The following is a 9,943-nucleotide window of genomic DNA, read 5'->3' on the forward strand; positions in this document are numbered from 1 at the left end:
ATAATACCTGTTGCATAACTGAAATTCTGTTTTTAATCTATATTGGATAAATGTAGTAGCCCACCATTTGCGGCAAGATAGTCCTTAGATTTAAAGCATCAATTAGTTTACAGACAAAATCAAGTTGGTTTTGCCTTTAAACTCATTGCCACTTTAAACCTAGTGACTATCTTGCCAGAATCATGCTGACTACTTCAAAACGTGGGCTATTACATTTGGCCCATATAGTTTCAAAGCAGGATTTTAGTTATCCAATATGTTTTAGACAATATAAGGGGCATTTGGGACGGGAGTGTGATGTGCATTAAAAGGGGCACATGGGGATGTCTTGGTGGAATTTAATGGGCATGTTGGGAGGCTGGGAGAAATTTAAGTGGGATGTGGAGAGGTCAAATGATAAATTATGATGGGAACCATCAGTGAAGAAGGACTCTAAATATTTTTCAATTATGAGTCCCTGGAAGCCACATAATTACAAGCTTGTTGTGACCACTGGTAGTGACAACCAGGAAAAGGTTCAATTGTGAAGCACCTGGGCCTGGGGATCCTACTCTTCTATAGTTGCTCCCCATTATGTCAAAAGCTGGCTGCACCACTGTGCCCAGATAATTGGTTTCCACTCTGGATCGTTTTCTTACATGGATTTCCACAATAACCAATCTGCGGTCTCATTAGACAAAAGCTACAAACAACACAATGGCAGGAGCACAGACATGCTAGCATGTGAATCCTGTGACCGGCAAGGTCTGTATAAAACAGGTGGCTATTTAAAGTAGAGGGCACTAATGAGACGGTATGGTCAGCCCCCAGATAACATAAATATTATGTGGCTGCAATCGCCACAAATATATAAGGGCGAACAACTAGCAAAATACAGTAAAACCAATAATAAACAATACAATACCCACACAGATGAGCAGTTACCTGATGTTCCTAAGACTACCCCTTCCTGTGTGGATGGGATTATTATCTGCTTAACTTCAGTTTATCAGGAATGCTTTGAAATACTTCCTAAAAGCATCTGCAAGGAGGTCTCTGCCAGGCATCCATGATTTATCTTCTGATACCAACCTTTCTGGTTAACCAGATAGTGAAGTTGATGTTGCACCCATTTGGAATCAAGGATTCTTTCAATCACTTGATTAGTGCCAATCAACGGCAACTGGAGCCGATCTAACTGTCTGTTTACTAACAAACATTTTCAAATTGTCTGCTGGTAACAACAGAGATATATTTATTTCTGTATATTTTTAGCTCTTCAATCACTGTGTTTTGTGAGTAGAAATAGATCCAAGAATGATTGGGCTATTCAAGGTGTGGTTGGTGCCTAATGACATCAGTTCCCAGTGGCTTAAATCGATACATATCATCACCTGGATAATATAATGGGTATTCCATGCTGGGGTTAAAGATTCTCCATCCATAGCTTCTACCAAAATTGGCCTACTCCTCAGAGCCAATGGAAAAACAATTTTGCAGGCACAGTCTAAATCTTCGTAGCTCCAGAATAAAAGAAAGCCTCTGTGTCTGTGAAGCAAGGAGAAGGTTAAGTACATTTTAAATTGCAAAAAGGAACATGGAGGGATATTCATCCCAGTGAACAATGGACTTACCTCTTGTCCAAGTAAACAAAACCATTTTTCAACAGCTCAGATCTTTCCAATTCTGGGCACTCTTTCTGCTAGTAGCCTCAGCAGCAACATCTGGCTGTCTCTTGGTGGTAAGTTCTATTGTCCTTGTGAAAAGAAACCTCCCTAACTGTATAGACTATCTGAACTGCTCAGCTGGCTGTTCATAGATCATAGGTGGCTGGGAAACTTACAGGAGATAGTCAGTAGCCTTCGTTTTCCACTGAAGCCGACACTGCTGAGTGTGGGGTCGATCTGAATGCATAGCATAGTGCTGATTGTAGTAAGTGAATAAGAAAGTGCAGTTGTCAATGATGATGGAGAATTGCCACCTGTCATCTATAGCTGATATTGGTCACTAACCACTTTTTAAGCCAGGCAGAGGAGTAACTAGGGTCTTTGGCGCCCAGGGCAAGATGAAGAACAATGCACCCTCCGCACACACACACAAACTAATCTAGGTGCAAAAAAATGGGCATGGCCACATACAGAAAAGGGCTTGGTCACTGAAAATGGGGTGTGTCCACATGACACGTCATCCAACTCTTGTCCCTCTGGGAACATTCCTTTCCATTCCATATGCATCTTACCTTTATGATGGTTTCTCACAATGTGGAACCTCTGAAGAAATGTATACTCACTAGGAAGACGGTGTCTTCAGTCAGTATTCACTATTCATGTATGTCACATTGTCCGGAAGATGCCTGTTTGTGTAAGAATATTAACAAGGTCATCATCATACAACAATGATGTAACTAGACTCGTCCCCCTTGTATAACTTCCTGCCCCCTGCATCTCTCAGCCAGACCTCCATCTCCCCCCTGCATCTCTCAACCACACCATCATCTCCCCCCTGCTTCTCTCTGCCGCACCATCAGCTCTCCCTTGTGTCACTCAGCCACACCATCATCTCCTCCCTGAGATCTCTCAGCCACACCATTATCTCCTCCCTGCATCATCTCTCAGCCACACCATCTCCTCCCTGCGTCAGCTCTCAGCCACACCATTATCTCCCCCCTGCATCTCTCAGCCACACCATCATCTCCCCCTCTTAGCCACACCATCATCTCCCCCTGCATCTCTCAGCCACACAATCATCTCCCTCTGCATCTCTCAGTCACACCATCATCTACACCCCTGCGTCGATTCCCCCTACATTCTATGTCACTCTGTGTGTCTCCCCCCTTTATTCTATGCCTCTCTGTGTTTCTCTCCCCCCTTCATTCTATACCTCTCTGTGTGTGCCCCCCATTCATTATATGCCTTTCTGTGTGTCCCTTTTCCTCCCCCTTTATTCTATGTCTCCCTGTGTGTCTCTACGCATCCCAGCCAAGAGCCGGAAAGGACAGTGCGGCTAGGCAACAGGCTGAAGCTCAGGGAGTGTGACCCTGGCATCATGGTCACGCTCTCGGCATCAGCCCTAACAAAGTGGGTGCGGCTACTGAAGTAATGCTGCCAAGCACCACTGGCCTTTCTCAGTTGCACAATGGTGGCGGATGGGCTGCCGCAGCGCAGAGCTGGGGTCATGGGTTTGATTTAAACCAGGAATTATGTTTGTTTGAGTTTCCTCTGGATGCTCCAGTTTCCAGTAACTGTCCACATAAATAATATTAGTAGCTCAATTGGCTTAAGACAAAATGGAACCGTACTGTAGGTGTGTGTCTATAGCCGGGATGTACTAACGGCAAAAATGCAGTACAATCCCCCAAAATGCAGTTTTCGGGGGTTTTACTGCATTTCGCAAATGTACTAAGCACTGAAGGTGGCATTACCCAATAGAAGCCTATGGGCTTCTTATCGGAAAGCTCCAGGCTGGGAGGGATCTGATCGGATCCCTCCCATCACCCTCCATGGCCCGCGGCCTTCTATGTATGCGCAGAAGGATGCCAGAGTGACTTCTGGGTGTTAAACCTTAAAGTCACTCTGTCCGGGGCCATAGCAAAGGACAGCTTTTATCGAGAGAGTTATCCTTTGCAATATTTTTGGTACATACCGCGGTAATGAACCACAGTATGTACCCAAAGTCAGGGGGGATGTAAAGCATTGCTAATGTTTAGTACATCCCGCCCTAAGTCTGGTAGGTGACATAGACTGTGAGCTCAAATGAAGCAGAGACTGATGTGAATGATTACACATTCTCTGTGCAGCACTGCATATTTTGACTGCTGCAATATGCATAAATTATGATTATTATTATTACAATAATAATAATAATAATAATAACTAGACCACTGTCAGCTAAAAGTCCATGTTAGACAGCAAGGAATGACAAAGCCTAGAGTAGGCCGGTCCAGCCTGTGGCTCTCCACTTGTTGTGAAATTACAAATCCCTGCATACTTGCCTACCCTCCCGATTTGGTATGGAGCCTCCCGAAAGTCGGATGCCGCTCCTGACCTCCCGGGAAGGCAGGCATTCCTCCCGGCTGCCGCCCTCCCCTCCCAACCCCCCCGCAATTAGCTTTTAAACCCCCGCAGCGGGGGGGGGGGGGCGGTGATGCGATTCACGCTGGATCACGTCATTTTGGCCCTGCCTCCTGCTCCACAATGCCTGTAATTTTGGTATTGTGTAGCGGGGGCAAGGCCAAAATGACATGACCGTGTGGCCCCGCCCTCGCTCCGCCCACAAATACACGTCCCCTGACTGGACCTGTCCCCTTGTACTGGCCACGCCCCCCATGTGATGCCGATCTGGCTGCCCTCTCCCGGAAGGAACTCCTTGATAAAGGCCTACTGGCCAAAACGCATTGGAGACCACCACAGCACATCAGCCACCGGAACCCAAGCTCCACCAACACGCAGCACGTTACTGCATCCACTCCCGGCAGCAGACGACCTACACCCACCTACTTGGCAGACCCTGCCCATCCCCCACACTGACCCCACGGGACCGTGGGGTCGCATCACATTGCGGCCCTCCGCATCACCATTACTGCTCAGTTACTGCCACCCAGTGACTTCAACAGCTGAACACCAATGGGCACCCGTCCGCCAGGCACCCCACGAGACCGCGGAGGTAACACTCACCCCCTGGCCAAGCCATTGGGATCAGAGCAACAACTGCTTCCCACCGTGGATCAAACTTCACCTACCGGTAGGTAAGCTTATCCCATCAACAGTGCGGGACGCCGCCAACTGTTTGAACTCCTGGACAAATAACAATTGACTACATCCTGGTTTCCTAAGTCTGTAGACCATAGGTCCAGCAGGGGAGCATGCAGAAGTAAGGACCGCACATTAAGGAGCCCTCTGAAAGGGTCTACCCACTTCCCAACCGAGGTTTGTACAGAGATATTATCTATACTTTCTACAAACGGAAATTATCCACATTCAACTGAACCACCTAGGGAAGCATTGTGTCTTGCCCAATAAATAGGTTTGGATTCTACACGTTTGTGCCAGTCTCTTCATTCACTCACCCACATCCGTTGACACAGACCTTTATACACCTCAACATCACAACCTCCCCCCCGCATTCTCTCCCCTACACTGCCCCCTCCTTCACAAAACACAGGAGCGCACATAAACACCATCTATACATATATATAAACCAGTAGGTCTTGGTACTCCTGCTATACGTTGCAGCACCCACCCATTCCCCATCTCGTCCCACCTGTCCCCCCGCCACCCCCCCCAAAGCACATAGGATCTTGAACCCCACCCCTTCACCACAGCTTGAAGCGCGGCCCACCCCATATTCATCTCTGAAGCCTGCATACCCCCCCAAAGTCAGCTGGTAATGCATGTTGATACTTGTAGTTTCACAGCTGGAGAGACCAAGTTTGGCCAGGCCTAGAGAATAATTCTGACTCTCTTAGTATTGCAAAACTTTTTTTTTATTTTATTTTATTTTTTTTACATATATTCATTGTTTTGCTCACATTGTAGGACAAGATTTTTTAATCTAGGGGAATAATAACCAGTTTATTTGAAATTATTATTTCACTAATAATTATTTAAACAGCAGTAAATATATGTTCAACAGAAGACCTTTCAGGTTTTGTACACACTGTCATTTAATAAGTTCATGTATGAATTGTTCTGGTAACCTGGCAAGATACAGAACCTAGCAGGTGTACCTGGACAACCCTGTTGTAGGCATTTCAGTTATCTTTGAAGTAAGACTGTGTGGTTCAAATTCCTGTAACTACCTTAGGCATATAAACAGATTGGAAGCATTCCATGGAAGTGATTCGTTATACATCTGCAACAACTTAGAAATTATTTTTTCTATTAAAGAAAAGCATGTAAATCCATAGTCACAGCTACAGAGAGCTATAGTCAATGCATTGGCAGTATATATACTAGTCTGGATGTGTAGAGGTTAATGGATTAGAGAGAAAGCATTTCGATTTTGTTTGAGCAGGGGCACTTTTGGGTAACAAGGGAGGGAGAGAGGTACACTGTTCTAAAACAAACACAAAAATACCAAGAAAATGAAAATATAAACAAGAATCCAGTAAGATAAACAGTGGAAACATTTACTAGGTAAACAGATACTGGAGAGTTTTAAATATAATATTTCCTACCAACCATTGGGTCCCTGTAAGTAAGGCCATCTGTTGAGTGTGCTGTAGGCGCTGTCAGGATTAGCAGACTTTGCATGCAAGCCCCCAGGTCATTGGCTCTCACTGATCCACTCCATGGTTTGGCTATGCCATGATGTAGCCTGAGAAATTGTGTCCCAATCCCTATTGATGCCAATTCTTTTACAGAGAAATACTCTTTTTTGTTCAATTACATTTGCATTTCCATGAACTGTTTTGCTGGAGGTGTGTAAAATGCATTTGTTATGCAGTGAGTATATGTAATACACAGCATAAACTCAGTTGTTAATCATTGATGCCTAGTTTTTGATATTGAGTACATACTCCCATGCATACCCTCCAACTATACCATTTTAACCGGTACAGTACCGTTTTTCATTGGTCTGTACCGGCAAACAGAGGCTGTACAGTTTTGTACCGGGTGGGTACAATCACCCGATTTCTTAAGCGGCGCTGCTGGGACACAGGACTCCTGCAGCACTGCTGAGTGATAGCCGACTCTTCTCCGTCCACCGTGCTTCTCTAAAGTCTGCCCTGACCGTCGCCAGCGCCGGTATACAGAACTTGCAGTATAACACTTATACTGCAAGTGTTAAACCAGCCAGCGCCAGCTGCCTCCAGCCCCGATGGACACGCCCCTTTATCTGTGACCATGCCCCATGTACCTGGATCTTACTGTAAAATGTTGGAGGGTATGCCCATGTCCTTCTGCACAAGATCCACCTGTAGGACTCTGTTGGAACCGTTATCCAGTTAATAGCTATGGTTTAATGCCCTCATGTCATGAGGTACAGTAGACAATAAACCTAACATTTTGCCAAGGTCAATGATTTGTTCCAAATGAATCCAATGATTTTCCAGGTACGTTAATATTGGATAGCATGAAATAATTTATGTTACAAAAACACCTATATGATCATTTTAGACATGCAATATTATGACAGAGGTTTATTTGGCAGCTTTTCTATTTCTCCTCCAGGAGAGTTCATGGTGAGGAGATACAGGTGGTCATTGTAAGGCGGGGTGAGATGCACAATACCGTGACTGTGAATCACTGGATCATGGAGGAGGTGGCCAAATTACACCATTTCACTAGGACATAGGTTTATCAAACTCATTCCCAGCCCCCCAAACAGTTCATGTTTTCCAAGTCTCCTCAAAGTATCACAAATTAAATAATTAGCTTCACCTGTGGATCTTTTAAAATGAGTCAGTGAGTAATGAATGCACCTGCGCACATGCTAGGTGACCTGGAAAACGTGAACTGTAAGGGGTCTTGAGGACCAGGTTTGAGAACCTCTGCACTAGAAAGGTGGCGGGATGTGGGAGGATGACCTGGTTGTTCCAAAGCCCAGGGGACTCCGCAAAATTTGTGAATCATCTGGTCATTCCAGGAGAGTAGACAAGCATGATCTACACAGGATATAATGAGCAGAACAATGCCAAGGTACTTAAGCATAAAACAGAAGTCTGCCTGCAAGAAAATGTTTTTTGCTATAGCAGCATCTTGTGAGTTGAGGTATTATATAGCAAATACTGTTTAAAAAACAGAGCTTCAACTAAGCTCCATCATTTGTGCAGTGTACTTGTAGGATGCTATCCCTACTGTCCTTAATGCCCACTGCAATAAGTAAAAATGAATACTCTGACCTGTGTCAACATATTTTTTTGCATTATAGCTGCAAAGGAGTGTGGGAACATTGCAAGAAGCTATATTCAAGTATAATTGCAGTAGTTGTGTTGTAGTCTTTTGTCATTATAATGCCATAATCAGGAGATAAATTAAATATAATTATATAAAAGATCACTCCCAGCAATGTAAGCTGGTTTTATCCTGTGACATCACTGTTTACAAGTAAACCAGAGGATAATAATTGTGATGTCACCTATGCCTGTGTTCTGTAAAATACTGAAGCACGGTTAAGTTTCAGAGGCCAGTGATCCAGCTACAGGATCCACAGATAAGATGGAAGATTAGATAACACTTGATGGCATCGTCTAGATTCTTTGCCTACAGAGATCCATCTTGTCATCTTATTATACTTATTAAAGGGGAGGTACATCAAAGCAGTTATACTGTAATAAGAGATGAGCGGGTCCGGATTTCAGAGATGCGAAGCCACCTGAACTCAAGAGATATGAGGCAGATCCGAGTCGGCTCAGGATTTCAAAGCTGACTCGAATCTCAAAACGAGGCAAAACGTCATCATCCCGCTGTCAGATTCTTGTGGGTTTTGGATTCTATAAAAGGTCCCTCGATCGCCACCATTTTCATTCTGGCTGTGGAGAGTGAAGAGTAAGGAGGGGGATGTGCTGAGTTGTTGCTGACTGTGTTTAAGGCAGGCTTGCCTACCCTCCCGATTTGGCCGGGAGCCTCACGAATATCGAGTGTCGCTTCCGGACCCCCGGAAAGGCAGGCAAGGCTCCCGGCGGCCACCGTCCCTCCCGACCCCAGAGTAAATAGAGAAACCCCCGCAGCTGAATGTCATTTATTCCGGAATTGTGATGAGAGGATGGGGCCGCGATGACGTGATCTCGCAGTCACGCCCCCGGCTCCACCCCCAAAAAGGCACTATCGTCCGGCCATGCCCCCCGCTGTAAGCTGACATTCAGCTCCCTCCCGGAAGGAGGGAGCTGAATGTTGGCAAGTATGGCTTAAGGGGCTGGTTACTGTTGTCAATTATCAGGGGCTGGCTGCTGCATAGTGGCTGACTGGCTGTTGTCACACTTGTCATAGGGGCTGTCTGGCTGGCTGTTGTCCACTCCATACTAGGGCTGGCTGCTGTGCTGGGCTGTGCCTGTATTACTCTATCTACTATACTAGGAGCTGTGCTGCAGATAGAAGAGGTGGGCTTCAGTGGCTCCTGTATCACTGCAGTCCATAAGGACTGCTGCTGTGTTGTCCAGGGGGTGCTCTGTCCATCAGGGGTGCTCTTCACCCCCAGTGTGAAAAAAATAAAGATTTTGTTTTCTGTGAATGAGCTGTGCCTGTGTTTATCAAGGGGCTGCTGCCTCATCCAGGGGTGCTCTCCCCCCAGTGCAAAGAAAAAAAAGTGTTTTATTTTCTGTGTGTGCATTAGCCACACTTATCAGCAAAGTAGCTGCACTGTGAGACAGTGCTGCCTGTGTCGTTTATCAAGAGGCTGCTGCCTCTTCAAGTGCTCTCCCTCCCAAGTGACCCAAAAAATTAATCCATTCAATCAATGTGTTTTTTTTTGTGTGTGTGTGCACGTTAGCCACACTTATCACCAGCAACATAGCTGCGCAGCGTTGCTGCCTTTGTCATTTATCAAGAGGCTGCTGCCTCATTCGGGTGCTCTCCCTTCCAAGTGCCCAAAATATTAATCCAATCAATCAATCAATCAATGTGGTTTTGTGTGTGTGTGTGTGTGTGTGTGTGTTAGCCACACTTACCACCAGCAATGCAGCTGGGCAGGGGTGCTGCCTGTGTTGTTTATCAAAAGGCTGCTGCCTCGTTTGAGTGCTCTCCCTCCCAAGTTCCCCCAAAAATGAATCCAATCATTAAATATGTTTTTTTTTTGTGTGTGTGTGTGTGTGTGTGTGCGTGTTAGCCATGGCATCACAAAACGCCTCTGCTGAGATTTGCATAAACATTTTCAAAAGTGAAATTAGAGGATATTGTTTAAAAAATGGAATAAAGCAGCTAAAACTGCATTCTCTGATTATATTGTTCCTACTCCCAGTCCCTACCCATGGCCCTTCTACCTGAATTTCAGCGAGGCAGAGGGGCAACTCCATGCAGCCGTATTC

Source organism: Taudactylus pleione, unplaced genomic scaffold (assembly GCF_031769625.1).
Source record: "Taudactylus pleione unplaced genomic scaffold, aTauple2 ptg000111l, whole genome shotgun sequence".
Lineage (NCBI taxonomy): Eukaryota > Metazoa > Chordata > Amphibia > Anura > Myobatrachidae > Taudactylus > Taudactylus pleione.